The sequence below is a fragment of the Ceratotherium simum genome, chromosome 37, assembly GCF_057802395.1.
Source record: "Ceratotherium simum simum isolate JZ-2026a chromosome 37, ASM5780239v1, whole genome shotgun sequence".
Lineage (NCBI taxonomy): Eukaryota > Metazoa > Chordata > Mammalia > Perissodactyla > Rhinocerotidae > Ceratotherium > Ceratotherium simum.
In genome coordinates this window covers 28,712,022-28,736,192 of record NC_141936.1, presented here as the reverse complement: position 1 = coordinate 28,736,192, position 24,171 = coordinate 28,712,022, and the positions used below count along the sequence as shown (strand labels likewise).

General features: G+C 38.6%; 1 protein-coding gene across 38 annotated transcripts in view; it reads left to right on the top strand.

Moving 5' to 3' along the window:
- MAP2 (microtubule associated protein 2) overlaps positions 1-24,171 on the top strand; it is a 281,613-nt gene that overhangs the window by 59,283 nt on the left and 198,159 nt on the right. For all 38 annotated transcript variants that reach the window (XM_087424902.1, XM_087424924.1, XM_087424939.1 and 35 more), the window contains exon 2: positions 9,064-9,113. The gene's annotated coding sequence lies outside the window, so the exon portion shown is untranslated. The remainder of the gene's footprint in view (positions 1-9,063; positions 9,114-24,171) is intronic.

The window sequence follows — 24,171 nt, the reverse complement described above, 5'->3', positions numbered from 1 at the left end:
TTGCATGAGCATATCAAAAATGAGGTCATTTGTTTTCCTGTCTCTCGATTATTTTCTTTCTTGCCTGACATTGGACACTTTGGATGGTCGAGGACTGCCCATTACTAGTGATTCCCTTTCATTGGGGAGCAGGTGTAATGCCTGATAATGAGTCCAAGCCAGTGAAATCTAGGTCAGCAGAGGCATCTTAGTTTACAGGATTAAGTATAACTATATGTGAAAGAGCTTACAAGTCCTACAGAGGTAAGATGTTGGTTTTAGTGTTGGCACCAACACTACAACAAAAACCGCACAGTAGCTCCCCAATTGCACTTTTTGTGCACTTTCAGAATCCGCATGAATGTGTTACATTTGCACTTCCTAAGTTAAGGACTGTTGTAGGTCAGGGATCTGCTGGTTGAAATGTTCCCCTCTGAGAGGGCAGCGGGTGAGGGTCTAGCTTTCTTGCTGTGATAAATGTCATTTCAGCTTCTACTTCTCACTGCTGAAATTGGGGGTGGAGAGAGCTCCCAGTGACCATTCATTGCCTCATCCCTACTCTGCTTGATTTTCCTCATGACGGTCATCACTCGCTTATGTATTTGTGTTCCCACAGCAACAAAAGGAGGAACCTTGCTGGTAACTTACTGGCCACCGTTATAACCCAGTCCCTAGAAAAGTGCTGCCGTGAAGCAGGTATTCAAAAACCCTTAATAGTAAAAGGAGGGAATAACTAACTTCCACTCGTACACCGTTTGCTTGGGAAGACGTTCTTAGAGGAAAGCCGTGATGGAGCTGTGTCTTGGTTCACAGTCAGGCCATTGACATTCTCTTGCGCTTCAGCACTGCTTCAGTTATACTAAGGATTAAATAGACAGGATTAGGAATTTAACCACCATTTGTAATGTTTTCCTTATAGTTTTCAATAAGTGGTTGAAAAAACGTATAGGTATAGGACTGCGTATACGTGAATTATAGGGAAAGGATGTACGGTTGATTTAAGCTATTTTAATTCCACCGTAATGCTTTTTGGTCCAGTGCTAAGTTGCGGAAAATTAAAGCTGTAACTCTGGATTGGTACAATTGAGGGGACGATGGAATCTGAGGAAGTCCTTAATGTTTGACCCGTGGTAAGAGTAGATCTGTCTCCTACATTAATGTTTTAAGACTCATAGGAAACCCCAACTCTTGCTGCAGCTACGTTTGTTCCAGACATAGGATTTCCTATTGTTAGGTATCAATGCTGACCTCTTCTTTGGTCCCTTGTATAACATGAAGTGCAACAAGAATATTAAAATGGATGAAAATATTCTTTATAATAAATAGTTCTGAAGTCAACCTTTTTATACCTCTGTTGGGGATTTGCAATTTTGTATTAAATTATGCTGGAAATGAGTTATAACAACAGCGTATGTAGGAGTTAAATACACCTGGATTCACCCAGGAGAAAGCCTCTGACTCAGAGAAGTGGGTCCAGCAATGCCTGGAATGCTCCCACTTGGCTTGTTAGAGCCTTACGAGAGTTTTCAGGAAATTAGAGCTTTGGGAAACAGATTTACTTTATTGTTTAAAGATTGCCCATAGCTGTACATTCTTTTGAAATTCGAGTTTCACTAAGGGGAGAAAATGACCTTTTGGTAGGCCTAGGCGAACGTGTACTTTCCCAGTTGGAGAAAATCTAGGTTGTGGCATTAAGCTTATAAAAACGTCCTGATGTTAGACCTGAGAAACATCCTGCCTGCTGGATTGGCGCCTCACATGTGTCCCACATCTTTTCAAATCTGAGGTGTAAATTCAAGTATTAATGAGAGGATGCTCCATTAAAGATTTTGAACAAATAATTAATAATGCGTTCACTTTACTATAAAACCATTTCAATGGAAACCTTGGATTTTAAAGACTAATGGTTTGCGTGAGCAGATAAGTATTCATACTGCTAAAAAAAAGCTTGTTGGCTTCTGCAGAGTCCGTCATCACTCAACTGTACTACCTCATTATCAAAATAAATACAGATACATTTTAGCTCTCAAATAATTCATACTTCTTACTGCTGTTTTTCATCATAGGCCTTCAGTAGGTCAACTTCTTAAACTATTTATATGCCTACCATAGATAAAATAAAAATTACGAAGAAGAAAACACAAAAGGACCTTGGATGAGAATAGCTGAGATCTATTTGCCATAGACCTTTGAGGTAATGTCAGCAAAAAGTTTCTTAAAAAATAAATACTGCGGGCCGGCACTGTGGCTTAGCGGTTAAGTCAGCACGCTCTGCTACTGGCAGCCCGGGTTCGGATCCCGGGCGCGCACCAATGCACCGCTTGTCCGGCCATGCTGAGGCCGCGTCCCACATACAGCAACTAGAAAGATGTGCAGCTATGACATACAACTATCTACTGGGGCTTTAGGGGGGTAAAAAAAAAAAAGGAGGAGGATTGACAATAGATGTTAGCTCAGAGCAGGTCTTCCTCAGCAAAAAGAGGAGGATTAGCATGGATGTTAGCTCAGGGCTGATCTTCCTCACACACACACACACAAAAATAAATAAATGAATAATAAAATAAATAAATAAATACTACCATCTTCCAAAAAATTTGTCCCACTGAAAATACTTAGAGAAAGAACTACAGGAGACTGGCTCTTTCCATTTCAAAAATTTGTCATTTGTTTTCTTATAGTGTTTCCAGAGCATGCTTACCTTTATTGTTTCTGCCTGAATTTGAATATGCCAGAATTCCTTAAGGAATCACACCGTTAGGAAAAACCATCAGTTTCCTAACTTAAAAACAAAAGATGAAAAGAATAGATAGATAACTATGCACAGGCCATGTATCAAATACATGTATGCATTTTACCTTATCTCTGACTTCTGTTATCATTTCTTTGCCTTAATTAATGGCATTTGTGTAATATCAAATGATTAGGAATCCTTATCTGTAGATACTGGATATTTAATATTCATAAGTTCAGTTTCGTCCTGGGAATAATAACTGCATCTGCTTTATTGGTCTTGTGAGGATTAAATTAGTAATGTATGTGACGTCCTTTGTACAATGCCTGGGTTATAGTAAACCCTTAATGATCACTTGCTATTACTGTGTTGTTTTATATTAGACTAAACGATACTATACTATAGTTTTCATAAAACAAATTCCATTATTGAGGCATTTGAAAGTTCTTCACTTTAAACGGGTACTTATTATTATTTCTAGTTGCTGCATCACCTGGTCATTTTTTCCCTGTGTTGTGACAGTGGATGGGGGAATTAGATGCAGTTTCCCAGCATGGAATTAGATGCAGTTTCCCAGTTTCCCAGCTGGTCCTCTTGAGCCTTAATCTCTATTTCCAACCATTGTTACAGCAGCTACAGCAAACATGTCACAGTACAGAACGTTCCATTAAGAGTGATACCCAGTGCCTAGCTTCCTACGATGTTGTTTTATATGAATAATACAGAGTCTAGAGGTGGAATTAGTTGGAGTGCCTGTGACTCAGGCTCTTTTTCCGGTGAGTGATTCATTCCACATTTATAGATCCCTGACTTGGTGCCACGTACCACATTAAGTGCTTGAGATACAAACGTGGATTGGCTGGGTTACTGACCCAGAGCAGCCCACAGTCTGGGCAGGCAGGATACGGCTGCATTAAGAACAACATGGGCTTGCACAGAACCCATAAGCTGTTAATGTTATACCTGCCTATCAAGGCAAAGTGTGATTAAATGTACAGCAGTGTGGGCTGGCTGGACAACCTAATTCATGATTTGGAACACAGGCATACACTTCTGATTCTATATTGATATATCTTAGCCTAATTATATCACCACAATGTTCATTCCTTTTTGTTTTAAAGTTAAGTGAGACTTTCGCATATCACAAAAATCAGATGGATAGGTTAGTTTTCTGATGAACATCTTCCCTTGATTATCCCGCCAGAAACGCAAACAATGTATCTGAAGAAGCCTGTCACTCTCTACTCTTGCTCAGCAACCTGATCTTCCTTCAGTTTTCCATTTCTAGGAATGACACCATCTTTCTGGAGTCTTTTGTCTCAAGCTTTCAGAATTCTCTTGGCTCCTTTTCTCAGTCCCCTCTTTCATATCCAATCGATCCTCAAGTCCCCTAGGTTATATACACTGCTGTGGACTGAATTGTGTCCCCTCACAATTCCTATGTTGAAGCCCTAAGCCCCCAGGGGACTGTATTTAGAGATGGGGCTTTGAAGAGTTAATGTTAAGTAAGGTCACACATGTGGGGCTCTAATTCCACAGCGGCCATGTGAGGCCACAGCAAGAAGGCGGCTGTCTACAAGCCAAGAAGAGGGCTCTTACCAGGTCCCCACCAGGCTGTCACCCTGATCTCAGACTTCCAGCCTCCAGAACTGAGAAAGTACATTTCTGTAGGTTCAGCCACCGTGTCTGTGGTATGTTGTTAGGCAGCCCAAGGGGACTCATCGGAGCCTCTTCCTCCTTTGCATTGACTCTGTCTCTACCTGAGGTAACTGTTCATTCCCCTTCACCTGGACTTCTGAAGGAGCCACCTAATGGTGTATTTTTCTCCCATCTCTCCTCATCTCTGATCCAGTCTGCATGGTGTTGCCAGATTCAGTTTCCTAATTATGTTGTTCTTGAGTTTAAAACCTGTAGTGGTTTGCTTCAGCCTACAAAATTAAATGTGTTTAATTATGTGGCTTCCTCAGCTCGTGGTTCAAGGTCATCACTCCCTATGCCGACCCAACCTAGCCTTTCACCCGATCATCGCTCTTCTTGTGTGTTACACCTCAGCCAGGTAGGGCTGTAGGTGTTTTTCCTTAACATCCCCTGGGCTTTGCTTCTTTCTTTACTTTGTTTCTGCTGAGTCCGTTGTCTGAGTTGGTCTCCTTCCCATTCCATCTCCGCCTCTCAAAATCCTCCTCCTTCAGGGCCCAAACTCAAATGCCTGTGAATCCTTATCTGTATAACAGGATTTATTTTTTCCTTCTTTGTTCTCCCCTAGCTCTTTGCTGGTGTTTCTTTGTGACAGGAGGCATATTCTGCTTTGTATCACCGCCTTTTGTCTTTTGGCTTTTTATGACCGCCCCTATCCCAATAGATTCTAAGTAAGCTCTTTGGTGGCAGAACTTCAGATCCCTGAAATACTGAACAATGCTATATGTGTGTGTGTGTGTGTATATATATGTATAGCTGCTCTGTATTTAAAAAATGTAAGCATTATAAACAAATAAAAATGGCCTAAATTTATTTTAAAAAGAATTGATTTTTAATTTGTCTTGCAGCTGCAATATTTCCTACATTTGTATCTGTAAATTGAAACTCAAGCAGTAAGATTTGTTACTCAAGCAGGAACAGTTTCTGGAAATTGAGACTCACACATGTAACTTTAAGAAGGGAGAGGCACAGGAAATGTGAAAGGTGGCTGTTCAATTGACAACGGACCTTGATAATGTAAGCGCTCAAGTGTGTCCGCTATTTTTAATTTTTATTCCTCATGGGGTGTAAACAGGCATTCTTCAGCTGATATAGGGTTTACAATTTGATCTGACCATCACAATATGATTTATAAAACGTAGGCATGAGGTCATTTCTCATTGGCAAAAGAGAAAAAAAAAAGCTTTAGCAATTAACTCTCAAAATTATTTTCTTACGTTTCCCCTACGTTTTCGGTGTGGAGAAAGAGACTTAGAGGATGGAGAAATGGTGCTTTTCATCTGCTGATAAGTTAAGCTGCCTAGAAGCAGATGCTGAATCCAATTGAAAAGAATTTAATTTGAGTTGTGCTTAGGGCATTGTTTAGCAAAACACTACACAAAAGTCTTGACCTGTGTGTTTGAAATGGCAGATGTTCACAGTGGGGACTGAGCCCCAGGGCAACATGAATCTTCACTATTCTGTGCCAGTTTGCTCAATAACCGGGTTGGGTGAAAAAACAAAAAAGGCCCAGAGAATTATTTACAAAGCAGCTGCTCTTGGCACTGCAAATGGAAGTGCTCCCCTTAAAGATAAGAAAAGCAAACTAACAAAACCCCCAGGAGACTGTGAGTCCGCCAGGTTGAAAATGAACTCCTTTTCTCCCTCGGAACTTTGTTTCCATTAAATATTTTCTATGCAAATCAGGTGGGGCAAGGATGGGATTTTTTTCTTATTTCTGCCAAAAGGGGAATTTTCAGCTCTTTCTTTAAATTTGACAAAGCGTGAGGAAAGGACAACACGAAGCACCTTCATTCATGTAACAGACAGTTATTCATATTCTTCTGTGTGCTGAACATCTTGCTCTGACTATGGGTTCAAATGCAAGGTTCGCGTAGCTAAAAGAGCATTCATATTTTGAATAAAATTTGTATTTGACTCATGCCGTATTGAAAAGAAAATAAACTGGAACTTTTTGGAGATGGGGCTGGGTTGAGAGGACAGTGGTTGGGGAAGGCGGGATGTCTCCTCAGTCACGTTATGGAACACAGCACGAAGCCAGGGTCATATATCAGGAAGCCAGGCTTGTGAAAAACTCCCCAAGTATCATTTTCTTCTTACTCTGAAAGTATATATTTGAAAGTACACATGGAAAAGATAAAATCCAATCTATTTAAAAGAATGTTAAAGATTTCAGGATATTGATCTGGTATGCTGAAGAGCTCTTAGCAGGAGGTGGCCGTGGTCGAATGGTACCTGAGGCTTCCGACTGCCCCCAGACAGATGTGTGGGGCTCCAGGCAGCCGGGGCACCACCTTTCTTGGGGATGATGGCTGATAATGAACACAGCTGAAACGCACGTGTGTGCAGTGTGCCCACCACTTGTTCTTTGTCTCTCATCCCCTCGTGTCCATGTGCACTGTTTTAGCCACCTCTTGCACACACATAGCACTCTCAGATATGGATGTGCACATGTACACACACACAGAGCACACATCCACAGTGACTCAGTGTGTTGAACCACCGTCCTTCCCACTCGCCTAGTATTTTCCCTCTTCTTTTAGGAAAATATTTTTCCTCCTCTCCTTCCCTTCTCTCTTCTGTACTTTTTTTACCCCTCATCTCTTTTGCTTTCTCTTTTTTTTTAATTTATGGAGCAAAAATCAAACAAAACAAAAAACTATGCTTAATAGAGAGTGTCCCAAACTTTCTGAGTTTGTGGCATTCTGAGTATCTTGGTAATTTTTTTCATGGGACTCGTAGGCCAAAAGAAATACCTCATGGTTCCATTTAATTAGCTTAATAAGTATGTCTTAACAACTTAGTGGCCTTTTGAAAAAAATGATACACATAAATTGAAAGAAGAAATCTTTTTATTTTAAACTTAGAAACTCATACTTACTTACTAATGGGATGTGTGTGCCTGTTGGGTACTGCCCAGCCCTCAGACCTGGGAGTCAGATTGGACATGTCATCTTCATTTTTTTTTTTTTTTTTTGTGAGGAAGATCAGCCCTGGGCTAACATCCATGCCCATCTTCCTCCACTTTATATAGGACGCCGCCACAGCCTGGCTTGACAAGCGGTGCGTTGGTGCCCACCCGGTATCCGAACCCGGGGCCACTGCAGTGGAGTGCGCACACTTAACCACTACGCCATTGGGCCGGCTGCTATCCTCATTTCTTATTCCACATTGGTTTTCATGCATTATTTGCTTTTATATCACAAACACCATTAAAAACCCAACTTTGCAAAGCTATGGCATCATTGAAAGGAATGTAGCATAATCTAATACTGAAACCGCGAACTTCTTCAAGCTAGTAGTTTGTGTAGTGCCTGGTGGATGTTGCTGTGTGTCTTCATATACTGAAAATATTTCACTAGTCTCTTAATTTACTGTGGTGGCTTGGGGTACCATGACACACAGTTTAGGAGCTGTTGGCTTTATAGGAAAAGAATAATATTTGTATCAAACTATAATAAAGTCAGGTAGACATACTAAAGCCATTAATCTTGAAAGTCCCTCAGAATGCCTCCAAATCCTATTTTTTTTTAATCTCCACAAATTTATCTACCTATCATTTCATTCTTGTATGATAAAGTTCACTTTTCGTAAGCACCTGCCCTTAAGATTAAAAATCAAGAATTTCATTTCCAATACTTTTTTTGTTTATTAGTATTTTCTTTATATTGTTTTTTAATAAAAAGTGTATTTATTTAAGGTATACATACACCTAGTGAAATGATTACTACAGTCAAGCTAATTAACATATCATCTCACTGGAATATATGAATATTATTTTAGACTATTCTTTTCATTAAATAATTACCATTTTAGGTTAGTTTAGCTTTTGGACTTAACCTAGGAGTCTAATAATGAACCATTTCTAACAATATCATGTGGAACGAATTCTAACTTCCAACCACTTAACTCACAGACACCCTTCTAGAGCCTAACTTGTTTTTAATTGGAGAGGTAGTCATAGATGCTCCCTCAGCAATTACTTCATGTCAGTTTAACGTGGTTTTCTTCACTAACCATCCAGAAGACGGGCTGCCTTGTGGCGTAGTAATTTTGGGGTTGCTTTTGTCCTCAGTTTCCTTCTTTGTTACTTCCACTTGACGGTGTGCTTCTCAGCATAATTTAGCAACAAAGCTCAGGTGTAAGAAAGCAATGGGGAGGTTGGTAGGTTGCCAGTGGAATTGTCTTGTTTGACTTTTGTTGCCTTTGCATAGGTTGTTGATCCTGGACTAAAAACCTACAGACTGTCTGCGGCTGTTAAATCAGATTAAGGATCCAAATGCATCACTTTTATTATTTTTAATTAAATATATCAAGAAACATGGTAGTACATTGAATATGGATTTTGTTAAAATATTTTGGTTGATGTTATAGAAAATAAGCATAAGAATTGTTCTATTTTAAATAAACTGCTGAAAATCAGAATAGGACCTAATTTGGGCGTCTAATACATGTTTTTAAATGAAATCTAGAAAATAATTCTAAGTTTAAAGTTTTATAACTACATAACCCCCCTTGTAAATGTATATATTGTCAGCTGCTAAATTTTATGGTGCAAGGAACCGAGTGACTTAATGCCATCTTCCTCCCTAGTAAAATAAAAGACTGAATCATTCAGTTGATTTAATTTACGAAATGTTTTTCTGTTTGTCTTTCAGATTGTACTGATCTGATCCAAGGTATCTTGTGACTGCTGGCTGGAATTAAGGTTGGTGGAGTGTTGATATTGATTATAAATAAAGTGTGTAATGAAATAGAGGTGTCTTGAGCCTCGTATGGCTGGGTCAGCCCCTCGTGCAGAGTGTGGGAGAAAGCTGAGACTTAGTGAGAACTGGATACAGTTCAGACTTGTGGCCCTGCAGACATGTTTTCCTGAGCAGTGTTTGTTTTCAGAGTTACTATAATTTCTTTGATTATTGAGTGTTTTATTTATTTTACCTGTCTTACTAGCTGAATTTTGATTAAATAAAAAGATCCAATTCTAATTCATACATTTAGTAAACACATATCAAGAGAATGACTTCTTTGTAAGGCTGGTGAACATTTTAAAGAATGGTCAGCTTTCTGAATTTGCAGGAAAACGCTGTTGAAGCCCACGATTTGGTAGCTACCTTCCCTAAGGATGGTAGAGTTGAAAAATAACTTATCAATTGCAAATTTCAATTAACTAGCAGAGTTTTAAGATGTCATTCCTTTTGTTCTGTTTTCTTGTTAATTGGTTTTATGGGAGACTGAAAACCAGCCTCCCTGAGTTTAGTTGGATAACAGAGCCTAAGAGAGCACTCGAGTCAATAGGCTTGGAATTTCGTTTATCCCTTCTATTTTCTTCTCCAGAACATGTATTCAGATTTTAGAACAAAATAAAGTAAACCCTGAATCACATGAGAGCTTTTGTTCTTCATAAAAGAGCGAAATGCCAGGTGTCGCTAAAGTTTTGTATAGGCTTTTCGTTAATAAACATCAAGAAAAACACTGGCTTTTCATTTACGCTTACATTAATCGGGAATTTAGCCTTAAAGCCCATATTTGCCCTTCAGATTGTGGTGTCTAACACATAGCAGGCACTCAGTAAATGTATACCTTTTCTGGCCTCAATTCTGACCTCGCCCTTCCACCCCCAATACATCTCTCTCTCACATACACACACACACACACACACACACACACACACACACCCCACGCACACACACAACTAGGAGTAGTTCTCTTTTTCATGTACTAACTGTGCTTTCCTAGCCTTGAACTCTGTATAGATTATAGCAAATAGAATATGTTGAATCATGCCTACTCTAATTAGCAACTTAATAAGGAAATAAAGTAAAATGTCTACACAAATGATAGTTAAAAGTCTCTATTTGTAAACTGGTTATTTTATTATGTGTTCGTATAGTTTGGAATTGAATTTATTGACGACACTGAGCCTGGCTGCCCTCAGTATTCACTCCTTGGTATATTCTATGCAAACTTCCACACATTTAAACATGGAATTTCTTGTAAGATTTTTTGAACTTTTTGCCACTCTTCTTTCCCTGCCAAGCAGAAATTACAAATAGAATGAGATTTTTGGCAAAGTATAAATCTTTGAATTAGGAATATCTTCAATGCACAGAGTTAATTTTGAATTGTTTTTCATTTTAATTAAAAGTACATCATATTTTGTCCTCTTCCCTTTCGGATTTTTGTTTTGTGGTTGGTATCGTCAACATGGCAACTTGAAATCTCATCTCATTTTGGCCACTTTTCAGAAAGGAAAAAAAACTAAAAAACATGTGAAAAAGAAAAGAAAAGAATTTTGTTAAATAAAAAAAAAAACTGTAAGAGTAATACACAAAAACTTCCTTAATCTGATCCTCTACCCGTCTTCCGTATGGAGAGTTTCTTTTGTGGGAGTGTGAACATAATTTGTGTGTTTGGTCTAATTGTGAAAAGTCAGGGTGACTTACATATTCCAAAATAAATACATCAATTAAAATATATAAAGTGTACAAAGACATGGAAACGTGTTTAAACCTCTCCTGTTGCCAGGTCTTCCCACTTGAATGTGCTGGAGCACAGTTGGTATTATTTTTTTTCCAACTGAGAATGAAAAGATAGTTAAATTAAATTTGGTAATCAGTAATCTAAATCACATTTTGTAAAAGCAGCTAGATATAGCAAAACTTTTTAAAACTGTATTAATTCACCAGAAACAGCCAGATTCTCAACACAAAATATGATATATAATGAAAATTATCATTCTTTTCTCAAGGAGAACTGAGTTCTTTTGCTTCAGGAAAAAAGAATTTCCCTCATAGAAAAGCTTTTTTTTTTTTTTATTTGTGAGGAAGATCAGCCCTGTTCTAACATCTGCCAATCCTCCTCTTTTTGCTGAGGAAGACTGGCCCTGGGCTAACATCTGTGCTCATCTTCCTCCACTTTATGTGGGCAGCTGCCACAGCACAGCTTGCCAAACAGTGCATCGGTGTGCGCCCGGGATCCGAACCGGCGAACCCCGGGCTGCCACAGCGGAGCATGCGCACTTAACTGCTTGCGCCACCGGGCCGGCCCGAAAAGCTTGTTTTTCTATAATAGTATTAGCTGAGAAAAATAACGAGTGTTGCTAGATAAAAGCAAGATATAGATAGGGATATATAAAATGGGGTATCAGAAATCTCCTTGCACTTTTGCACAGCAATAAAACAAAAAGGCAACCTACTGAATGGGAGAAAATATTTGCAAATCATATATCTGATAAGGGGTTAATATCCAAAGTATATAGGGGACTGATATCATTCAATAGCAAAAAAACCCAAACAATTTGATTAAAAAATGGGCAGAGGATCTGCATAGACACTTTTCCAAAGAAGACATACAGATGGCCAATAGGTACGTGAAAATGTGCTCAACGGCACTAATCATCAGGGAAATGCAAATCAAAACCACAATGAGATATCACCTCATGCCTGTTAGAATGGCTAGTATCAAAAAGACAAGTGTTGGCAAGGATGTTGGAGAAAAGGAGACCTTTATACCTGTTGGTGGGAATAAAAATTGGTGCAGCCACTGTGGAAAACAGTATGCAGGTTCTTCAAAAAATTAAAAATAGAACTTTCAAAAGATCCAGCAATTCTACTTGTGGGTGTTTATTCAAAGAAACTGAAAACACGAACTCAAAAAGATATATGCATCCCCATGTTCATTGCAGCATTATGTATAATGGCCGAGATATGGAAACAACGTAAGTGTCCATTGATGGATGAGTGGCTAAAGAAAATGTGGTATATCTATATCTACATCTGTATAATGGAATATTAATCAGTTATTAAAAAAGAATGAAATCTTGGCCATTTGTGACAACGTGGGTGGACCTTGAGGGCATTATGCCAAGTGAAATAAGTCAAACAGAGAAAGACAAATACTGTGCGATCTTACTTATATGTGGAATCTAAAAAAAAAACCCAAGCTCATAGATACAGAGAACATATTGGTGGTTGCCAGAGGCCGGGGGTAGAGGGGTGGTTGAAATGGGTGAAAAGGGTCAAAAGGTACAAACTTCCTGCTATAAAATAAGTCATGAGGATGTAATGTACAGCAGGGAGACTATAGTTAATAATACTGTATTGCATATTTGAAAGTTGCTAAGAGAGTAGATCTTAAAAGTTCTCATTGCAAGAAAAAAATCTGTAACTATGTGTGATGACAGATGTGAGCTAGATTTATTGTGGTGATCAAAGGGAGTCAGAGTGAAGTACAGATGCGGGAAAGTCAAGCTTGATACTGATTCTTAAAAACATTTTACACCATGTTTTTTACATTTTAAAAAATGTGTATTGATTTTTCTGATTTTTTTCTCTTTATTTTAATATTGCTACCACTATTTTGATGTATTTCTCTCCAATTTTTGTCTTGTTTTGTTTTCACAAAATTGAAGTTAAACTTTGTATCCTGTAACTTCTGGTTATTTGAAGATGTGATTTTAATGACTGTAATATTTTATCCTGTAGATATTCCATAATTTTTTTCACCACTTACGCATTGTTGGACATTCAGACAGTTTCCAGTATCTCACTATTTCTACCTGGGCCTGGGCCTCCCTCCTTTTTCCAGTCTGTCCCTCTGCCTTGAGTTCTAATGCTCTCTGTGCTTCCAGACTGCTAAACTGCTTCAGTAGAGCTCTCTGATTTTATTATCTTATCTGTAAAATGGGAACAAAAATAACTTATACTTCATTTAAAGATTAAATGAGATAATGTATAGTTATGAATCTTAAATAGGGAGGATTTCAATTCACTTTTAAAACATCTATCGAAGGCATTTCCTTTTCTTAGTTTTTACATGAGTAATAAATTCTGGTTTTTCTCTTAAGACAGGAAATACAAGTAACAAAGATCTTTAAATTATTGTCATAAAATAAAATATATAAGTGAAAGAAGCCAGAAGTTTTGTATGTATATAAATATTGTATTTTATATATATATTTATATAAGTAATATATAAATATTACTTATAATTTTTATTTTATATATAAATATAAATATATATTTATAAATGTATACAAATAAGTGTAAAAATATAAATATATATATAAAATATATATAATTATGTATATATATAAATATATACAATATAAATACCTGTATAGTATTTTAAACTGACCAGAAAGTAATTCCTCTATGCTCGTCTGAGTAATATTATATCTTTTATTAAAGATACTGTTAACAAACTAAGCAGAATAGTGCACAAACGGACTTGCACTGAAATAAAACAACAGGGTAGAAAATGCTAGTACTCTACTATAATCAGGAGTGGGGAGAAGAGATGCTCTTCTGTCTTACCAGGAAGCTTCAGTGCTTTGATCTCCCAGAGTCAAGGGAGACAAGTCTTTGACCAGCTACGTGGTCAGCCTTCAGGAGCATCCCAGGGAGAAGCTCTGTTCCCCAGCAACTTGCCTCGTGTTGCTTCACACATCTCTTGTAGCATCTGCTCATGCTTCTTTACGTTACGGTTGTTTCTGGACACGTCTTGTCTCCCCGGCAGCTCACAGCAACTGGGGCCTTCGCCCTTGTAGGAGTGGACACCCGGGGAATGCTTATTGTACGAATTATAAAGTTTAGAAGCAACAGTGAACAATTTTATTACATATCTGTAAATTAACAGAGCTGAATATATATGTGTATATATGTGTGTTCATATGTCATAATAATTATTAATCGCCATATTCTCTCCCTTGGTGATGGAAAAGTTGAGCAAAAAGCAAGGACTTGCAACAACTCACTGAAAAGACGTTTGAAGCAGTAATACTCGTTAGGTTTAATCGGGGAGTTTAAAAAAGTACAGGGGTGAGACAGGTGGTTGTTTGTCATTCTGCTTTATTTCTACGTGTAGCATAATAGGATTACAGTATGCTTATGCATGAAAAAGCATCCAGAATTCTAATTATTGTATTGACACGTGGCAAAGTGACTGAGATTCTGGAAAGATTTGTAGAGTGCAGAATTATTTGTTTACCACTTTAAGGAGAGACGCAAAGCTGCTGGAATCATATTTCGACCTGGAAAGACCACTTAGTCCCAGGAGAATTTGCTTTGTTTTGTGCAGCTTTCTGAAATCTGAACCATCATAAATAACTTATTTTCTCGTTTTTATGAAAACTAACCCTTTCGTGTTACAAACGTTACAATCAAGAAGTAAGCTCATGACATGATTAGGAATGGGAGAGGTGGGGAGGAGGTTGGAGGCCTGAGAGGCAGGCACGCCCTCACTGTTCCGTCTCCTCATCTGACCTGATGGAGGACCTCAGGATATACGTTTCCAGAATCACTCCTTTATTTTAACAGTCTTAACATACTGAGGAAATAGGCTTGTTGAGGACACAGAGGACAAATAGGAAAACATGACCCACTGTAAATATCTTCCGTAACAAGTAATGGATCTGTGTCTTCCACGTGAGAAAAAAACAGTCTAGCTGGTTCTTTTTTTTTTATTTATTTAAACTAAATATTTAAACTAAATATTTATAGTATCAAATGGCTACAGAAGACAAGCCCTTGGATATATTTTCATACAAACCCCATGCTTATGAAATCAATCCTATGGGTTTAATTCACTGGCCAGCTAATTTTTATTCTTTTCCTGAATTATCTGAAAGAAAGAATGCCATTCCAAAGAATAGCACAGCTGATGTTTTTGCACACCATTTATATCTTTAAAGAAGACCATGACTTTCATTTGGGCCTGTATTTTATTAGGGCGGTTTGGAGGATTTAAAAACATAAAAAGTGCATTTTCTTCTTATGTAAGAAGGAGTCCATTCATTTAGAAATCCTTTGTTTCTTTTATGGCCTACTTATTGCAAAGCAAGAACTTTATATTATTGAAAGGGGATATGCCTTCTTGTTCCTCAGTTTCTATAAATCTACATGAAACTTACTAAGTTTCATCAGTTATTCATCTAAGAACAGAAAATCATCAGTTGCACAGCAGAAAAAGGAAGATAACATACAATACATATTTGTTAGATACATACAGGGATATGCATGCTGGTGTTGGATAGTTTTGCCAGTGAACAATACAAGGGTTTCTCTTTTGGGCATACTTGATGGGCCATTCTTGTTAAAGAAGGTAAGATTATCTGCCCTTTCTGAACTAATTCCTTCCAGGTATTTAGCAAAATAAAAATATTAGTTGAATAACCATTTGTCATAACAAACCAAAGTGGATTTGGTTTCATTGCGTGTCTTATGACCATCAGCTTATGTTGCTTTAGAGTCTTTGCTTTGTTTACTTTGCTTTCTTCCTACTATTTTAAAACTAATTAGTGAAGAGCTGGAAGAAAAAAAAAACACTTAATACATTGTGCACATGCATTTATGTCTATTTTTCTATATGTACCCATGTCACTCGCTCTGTCTTTCTCCTTTCTAGTTTATGGTAAAAATTGTATGTCGAATAAAGTTTGTAGTTTAAAAATAGATCAAGTGATCACTTAATATATTAGCTAATTTTTAAAATATAAAATTATATTTTTTATTTATTTTATTTTATTATATTTATATATCATATATAATTACATATAAATATATACATAACTATATATAGATATTTTATTATATTTATATATAATATATAAAATTATATATTTTTATTTTTTATTATAAAATTATATAACTTTAAGTACTATCATCCTTTTTTTTTTTTGTGAGGAAGATCAGCCCTGAGCTAACATCCATGCTAATCCTCCTCTTTTTGCTGAGGAAGACCGGCCCTGAGCTAACATCTGTTGCCAGTCCTCCTCCTTTTTTTTTTTTTTTCCCTTTTTCTCCCCAAAGCCCCAGTAAATAGTTGCATGTCATAGTTGCAAATCCTTCTAGTTGCTGTATGTGGGACGCCGCCTCAGCATGGCTGGACAAGCGGTGCGTCGGTGCACGCCCTGGATCCGAACCCGGGCTGCCAGTAGCGGAGCACGCACACCCAACCGTCAAGCCACTGGGCTGGCCCCACTATCATCCTCATTTTATGAATAGAGAAACAGTCATTAAACCAGACACAGTTTTTATAACAGACTATTCCTCTGTGAAATGTAATAGTTCTTCAAAATGTAGAAAAGTATTTTTAGGGATAGAAATAAGTAGAGAAATACACACTTACCTAAATGTAATGACTGGCTTATAATATGGGAGTATACACCATTCAGTGATAGCTTCATTTATGAGATATTCATCTTTAGAATGATAAGTAATAGTGAACTTGATATCTTTTGCCTGAAGTATTTCACCTCTAGAGTGGAAATGCTTTCTCCGTCTTGTCCTTAAGTCTGTTGTCATGTGTTAGGGTCTTGCCAGAAGTAGCTCTCCAGGTACAAGACTCGGGTGCAAGAATGAGCTAGCCCACCTTTTAAAAAACACCTGTGCGGGCATCTTTATGGGGCCCTAAGCAAGCCATAGAGAACATCAGCCCCATAGCAGAGAATAAATTAGACCACAGGGAGAGAAAACACAGATGTGACCATGGGTGCACCGAGGGCCTCATTTCTGAAACCGTTAGGGAAAGTAAGATTACAAGAATTCTCTCCTCTCATCGTGATTTTTATTTTTATTTCCGAGTATTTCTTCATCGTTTAATAATTTTAGGGGCCAGCCCCGTGGCTTAGCAGTTAAGTGAGCGCACTCCGCTACTGGCGGCCTGGGTTCGGATCCCGGGCGTGTACTGACGCACCACTTCTCCGGCCATGCTGAGGCCGTGTCCCACGTACAGCAACTAGAAGGATGTGCAACTATGACATACAACTGTCTACTGGGGCTTTGGGGGGAAAAAAATAAATAAAATCGAAAAAAAATAATTTTGGATAAGTTTGAAAACATGGAAAAAATGAGTCAGTGGTCAGGGTGTTTACCTTGATAGACAACTTTATAGATGCAAACCCTTTCAAATTTCGCTTTGACTTTCCGTGATCTCTCAGGACCCCAGAGATCTGACAGGGACCATTTGGCAATCATGTCACGGGGAGAGGACCTTTGTACTTAGTTTGCCCCTTGAGGTTTTCTACTTCTTTTAACTATTTGGAAATTAAGATGTAAATCTTTTACTGTTGGTAGTGTGTTTGAGGCATAGAAAAAAAGCAGCCACGTAGGCCAGGTGAAGTTAATGACCAGAGAAATTGTATTTTCGGGCTCAGCTATTATAGGTGTTTCGGCAGCATATAACCACCTTTTCTTCTATTTCATTACAAGTATTGCACAACATAAAAAATACCTGTTACGTGTTAATAAAGTTACCTTAAAATATCTCATGGTTCTTGAATAATCATGCAGCAACTGTAAATGTAAACCCCTACGTGTCAGTGTAGTTACCTGAATAGTTTCTGTTTCCTTCTGTCAAACATCATTCTACTTCCTCCACCACACCTGGAATCGCTGTGTTCCTTTACATTGTGTGGACTGAATAAATATTTGTTAATTTTCTGGATTTCCTACATCTGGGCAGTTTTAGTAAACTTCCTTGTTTGTTTTTACTGAGGTTGTCAGTTGCAGAAGGAGGATGAGAACAAGTGGCAAAAATTGTTTTAACTTTGTGTTTAGAAAATACAGAAGCTCTTCATCTTTACGTAAATAGCATAAAGAAGATGCAAAAGTCAGTTACTTCATTGATCAGCAAGGGCTGGAAAACTTAGAAATACGATGCGTCTGTTACCACAGTGCCGGTGGGAGACATTAAAAGTGTTTGAAATGTGATTTGATTTGGTTTTGTTTTCAGAAAGTTTTCCAGGTAAATGGTTTCTCTTTGGATTAAACGTAGTATCTTCCACACTTCCATGTCATGATTTGCTCAGAGATCGTTTTCCCAGTTCATTATTTATTTCATAAAGACCACAACGATGTTGTTCTTGCTACTTATTTCTTTATTTCATCATTTTGACACTGCCATAAACAGTGTCCCACTCAGCTAGTCAAACAGTGACCCAATTTCTTGGATGCAGGAATCATTAGCTAAGGTGACCCCCATGGAAGTGCACCCCTTTACAGGTTGGAGGGCCGTGAGGAGTGGGGGAAGGAAGAAGTGTGGCCAAGGAAGAGAAACGTTTATGTAAAGAAATTCTAGTCACAGGTAAATGCAGGCAAACAGAAACTTTAAAAAGGAAAGAAAAAAAACTAGTAGAACAGCCCGGATGATAACTCTTTTTTTGCCTGGTCTAGACTTTGGGGAACCAGATTGTTTTCTTCAGTCTCATAGTTTCATGGGAATTTATAAATGATAGAATTCTAAATCATGGGTTGCTATCTGTACTCTCATATTAAAATCTTTGCATATATGAAGTAAGGATACACAAGAAGGTGTAGTTCTGGTGAAACAAAGCAGTTATTAATAAATCAAGTGTTGAGAATACACTTATAGTTCATTTGAGGGCTAGGTTCTGTGGATGCTGCAGCAGAATTACAACTGGTTCCTTTGCTCTCCAGTGGCTCGAAGTCAAGTTTAAGGAAGGGAGAGTGAATGCATATAAATAGTAACGAATACACAACAATATAGTCACATGCCAAGTACAGACACCTGACCTTCTAGAGAGATCCAGAGAAGATGTAACTCACCATGATTTACAAGGACCTCGTTAAAAAAAGGAATTTGAGCTGGGTTTAAAGGTGACTAGAATTTAACTAGGCGTAGAAAGTGAAGGTCGAGAAAGCAGGGCATTTCTTGAAAGGCGTCTGTGGAAGCCAAGGCACAGAGAAGGGACCGAGGGCTGGGGGTTAGGAAACTGAAACAGGGGGTACAGGACAGGTTTACTCCTGGGCTGGACGCTACCTCTTCCCTCACTCCTTCGGTTTCAGTCTTCCAGTTTTTTCTTTCCACAAATATTTGTTGAGCTATGTCAAATGACGAAAATACTACAATTTAGTAACAAGTTTGATATCCTTAATTCAAGGGAAAACAATCCATGGGTCGAGGAGTGCAGTGCCTCATGAGCAGTGGAGCACTGTTCCCGTGGGGTTTGGGGCTAGAGCGAGTTTTATAGAGCCTTGGAAGAGCCAACGCGAAACAGGACAGGACTGGCTAGGAGGTCGGGGATTTCCTTATAAGGCAGCAGGCCCTGTTTTCTAGGGTAGGTGAGCCAGCCAAAGCCGAGTGGGAGCATTGTGATTGGTGTATGTTAGGACTTCTTGACAGATGTCCCCCAAAGTGCAGGCTGACTCAGGTGTAGACGTGGGATGTGGGCCAGGCTGTTGGGGCAGCCTCAGTTTTGTGAGTCCTCGTATACGAATTAACTTTATCCACTACTTTTATGTGTATCTATTTTTTAAACTAGAAGCAGAAATCCAATCCATCATGAGATTTTTCCTGCTTGTTTTGTGCATAAGGAATAGTTACATAGAGAGATACTAATGTGGATGTCTGTTCCAAGAACTTCCGTTAATAAAATTATATTTTTGTGTTAGGTTCTGTGAAAAGAAAAACATAAACATCAGTATCTCAACGTAGGGAAACTAAATGTTCCAACTGACATTCATGCTATGTGGATTTATTTTGTTTTGGTATTAATATTACCAAGCTTGTTTATAATTAAAGGCAAATGAAGTAGTAAAATTAAGTACTCTCTCTCTCTATTAAATTTCACGTGGGAAATTTGGAATTCTACCATTTAAATTATTTGTTAAATTATCTAAAAGGGCTCCACTACAGGGCAAAGGGTTAATTGGAATTGAAATTGTTGGGCAAATATAATTAAAAACAAAAACTTCTCCCAATTCAGGAATCCTCTCCACAAAGGCAGTAGAGAAAGAAGAAACCTGTATTATTGAATAAGCGTTGACTAGACTGTGATGCTCATCGAAGGCCGTCCACTAAGCGACTGCAAAGACCAGGAGAGATTTCACCTTTTATACAGCCAAGCAGATTACAACCCAATCCATCCATGCCTCAAGAGAAGCAGTAACTAGTCCTCAAGTGAGAGGACTAGATTTTACTAGTAACTGGGCTGACCATCTGTGTCAGCTAGTTGGCTTTCTCCAGAGGAAGAACAAACTTCTCATACCTTGATGACAGGAAGTAGTTTTACAACTTGGAGCAAGGAGCCCACCGAAGTCAGGTCCTTACTGTGCCCCAGACAATGGGAGAGGAGCTTTCTTCCTCTCTGTTTGCATTTCACAAAGAGGCTTGCAGGTCCTTGAGGAAACTTTCCTGAGTGTGAGAGTGGCCAGAGGCTTAATTAGCCATTATAAAGATTTACATACATTTGAAAAGAACAGTCAAAGCAATTCTAAAAGAAAAAAGAGAGAGGCGAAGTCTCTATCCTTATTTTCAGCAGAGAGAATTAAGCCTCTTATTTTTAATTTGTATTTGCCCTTACAATGAACAAAATCATGGTTTCTTAAGAAAGTAGTCAATGGATGGTTTCGGTTCTTCGAATGGACTGCTAGTATATTCTAAAACAAAGAAAAAAATAGGTTTTAAAATGGACAGATTTAAGTAAAATCGTCCTCATGCTCATAGCCACCTCATTGCTGGGTAAATAGCGGAGTGGTAATGCTCAGATTTGGCCTTTGTAAGGGAAGGTGGGCCTCTGCGGAGAGCAGAATGGACAGTACAAAAGGAACTTAAACTACTCCTTTAAGTGTGTTTGAGGCCGGACATTCACGGCTTTCTGGTGCATTTAACTTAAACTCCCTTTAACTAAAAGACATCCAGTGCTCATTCAAATGCTAATATTGGCCATCTGCTTTTTTTTTTAAAGCATGACTAGCTGGAGATCACGTGACCTAATTACTGCGCTTGCGAGCTTTCTGGCAGCAATCACTCAGGTGGCGCCCAGAGTGAGCATCTGCTGCTGATGAATAGATCAGGAGACGACTAAGGCAGCCTCCCCTCTAGGACAGTCATGATTCGTTTCTTAGTCTGTGTACGTACACAGAGCTAAAACCCGTATGCTCTAATAAGAACATTCTTTTTCCTATGCAGGGTATTTTTTTCCTTAAAACTTTTCTTTAAAGTTAGGAGGAACAGTTTAAAATGCATCTTTTTGTATGTGTGGATAAAATTAGCATTCTAAAGAAGGACGTGGAGAAAACTCTACTAAGGACTGTTAACGAAGCAGCAGCCTTCACCTCCGCAAATTTTAGTTCTCCATACAAAGAGAAAAGACTGTCACAGGGCTCAGTCTTTCCAGCAGAAGTATTATTTCATATGATTTTATTTTGTTTTATTATTTCGAAGGTGAAGACCTAACTTCTGATTATAAGGGTGTGTATTTAAGGGAAAATTCTTCAGACAACCTAAGGCCTTCTGAGAGTCATTTTTTTTTTTTAAACAAGGTTTTTCAACTTTTTTTTTAAATTAACTTGCTTAACTGCAATTTTTATTTATTTTTTTTTCCCTTTTTCTCCCCAAAGTCCCCGTAGAGAGTTGTATGTCATAGTTGCACATCCTTCTAGTTGCTGTATGTGGGACGCTGTCTCAGCATGGCCCGAGAAGCGGTGCGTCCGTGCGCGCCCAGGATCCGAACCTGGGCCGCCAGTAGCTGAGCACGCGCACTTAACCGCTAAGCCACGGGCTGGCCCCTGAGAGTCATTCTTAAACAAGGCAAATTATTTTCTCTTTCATGAGGCCATTTACTTCTCAAGAGGTTATATTTTCAGAGGCTAGTTGTTAGCAGTATTGTTTACCTTGCTCCCTATTACTGACGCTTTTCAGACTATAGAGGACTCCTAGTTTTAAATTTCATTGGATATTATTGGATTTATTTTTAACCTGGCCCATATCACACAGTAAGCTTTGAGGAAAACTCTGTTCATGCTGAATTGCATGTTGGGATATGTGACAGTATCTTGTCTGATTGAAATAATGTTGATTAATAACAGTGAGACCGAAGATAAACCATGGCATCTTTTGAAAATCCCTCGTTATGCCAACTTGCCTCCAAAGTCAGGTTTAGAGCTTCTTATAATTTCCTATTTTAGTATTGAGGCAGGCTAAGCTAATTTCCAGTCTGTGTAAAATGACACCTAGTGAATTATTTATTCGTCAGACAAATGCTTTTGTGAGCACCGCATGTGCCAAGAAGTGTGCTAGCGGGGACCACGGCAGGCACAGTCTTGCTCTCTCTTGTTCAGGTGGTAACTCGAACAGCCTTTGAAGTACGCAACTGTGCTTTATAGCACACTTATGTGACACACCAAATTATAGGGTGGAGTTTGCTAAATGATTTGTCCTCATCTATTAACAATTTAAAAATGCATCAGTTGATGGCTTTTAAAAGCATTTTGAGGCAGCACCTGTCAAGGCCCCTCCCCCCACCTTTTGTCATTACTGGGAAAGGACACAATTTATTCTTCAGGAATAAAGGATGTCTGATGGGGTCACAACCTTTTCCTCCCACCATCATGTGTCTGTCTTTATGCTTCCACCATGCTTCTTGTAAACTCTTTAATCTTCTTTTTTTTTTTAACCGAAACCTTAAGAAAAAAATCGTTATAATCAGCTGTAAGGATTGATATCTCTCCCTTCTAACTTCTCAGAAAAAACTGTAAAGAGACTTTGCCGTGTTAGAACTCTGTCAGCTGGGACTCTGTGCCTTTCAAAGATAACATTAGAAGCACGTTCATGATCCCTCTGAACTGATGAGCCAGGAAACTGGGATTTTGAGACCAATATTTTAGCTTTGCATATTCCATCCTATAGCATATTTTAAAGAGAAGCTTCATGTGCTAAAGTCAATAATTATTGTTTTCATAAGTACCAGAGCCCCCATGATATTATTCTTTTCAATAAAATGATAGATTTAATATTTGATAATGTAGTTCAGTTGTTCAGCTTTATGCAACGTCATGTAAGTAAAATCATAAATCACAGAAAAATCTTTTGACAGACCATACGTTCAGAGTGTTGGCTCAGATAATGTTGTCTTCATAAATATAATTCACATGAGGACAGTCAGTCCGCTTGCTGTTAGAGAAGTAGCCAGACCTGCGCTGAGCCTGCTCCCCACAGGGGTCTGGAACCAGACGGCTCCTGCCAGCGATCTGCTACAAGTGACGGGCGCCTTTGTCCCACTAGTCGGATCTGCTCTGTGATATAAGAGAAGATATCAAGAAAAGACAGTAACAGAGCCACCAGGAGCTAATCAGAGCAGACAGGCACTGCCGTGTGCTTCTGAACCAAAGCCCAAGTCAGGACATTCCAATCAAGGCCAGAGCGAAAACGATGGCACTTGCCACAAAACAGCATTTTGAGCTCTAAAGGCAGAGGAAGAAATGTGAGCTGGAAGAAGTCTTACAGATTCGGATAAATGACGCCGTATCATGTCACTGCAGTCGGCTGACAAATCTTAAGTCTCAGATTGAGGAAAATATTGCCCTGTCTTATATGATGTTTCAAGAAATGTTTGTGGCAAATACTTTTCACAATGACTAAAAGTGCTATGAATATCATCAGTGTTTTAAGATTTAGAGTCACTGATCGAGGGTTCAAATCAATATGTCAAGTAGGTTTCACGGTGTTCCCGTGTGTGGGAGGCCTGCAGTTGTAGGCCTCTCCCAGTGAGGGGCACCGCCTGAGACCTCAGTCCAGGAAACTGTTATCAGCAGAGTCGTAAATTAGGGTCTTTTAAAAGCTCCACATGGAAGTTTGCTTTTGTCTGTCTACTTTTGGAAAGTGTTAGTTGATGCTACCACCTCAGAAGTAAAAGTGTTCCATTCAAACATGTTACAACTTATGGACAAGAAACACAGACCAATAAACCAGAGAGACATCAACTCAATGCAGCCCACAAGTATGGGTGATGAACTAAGTGTAGTCAT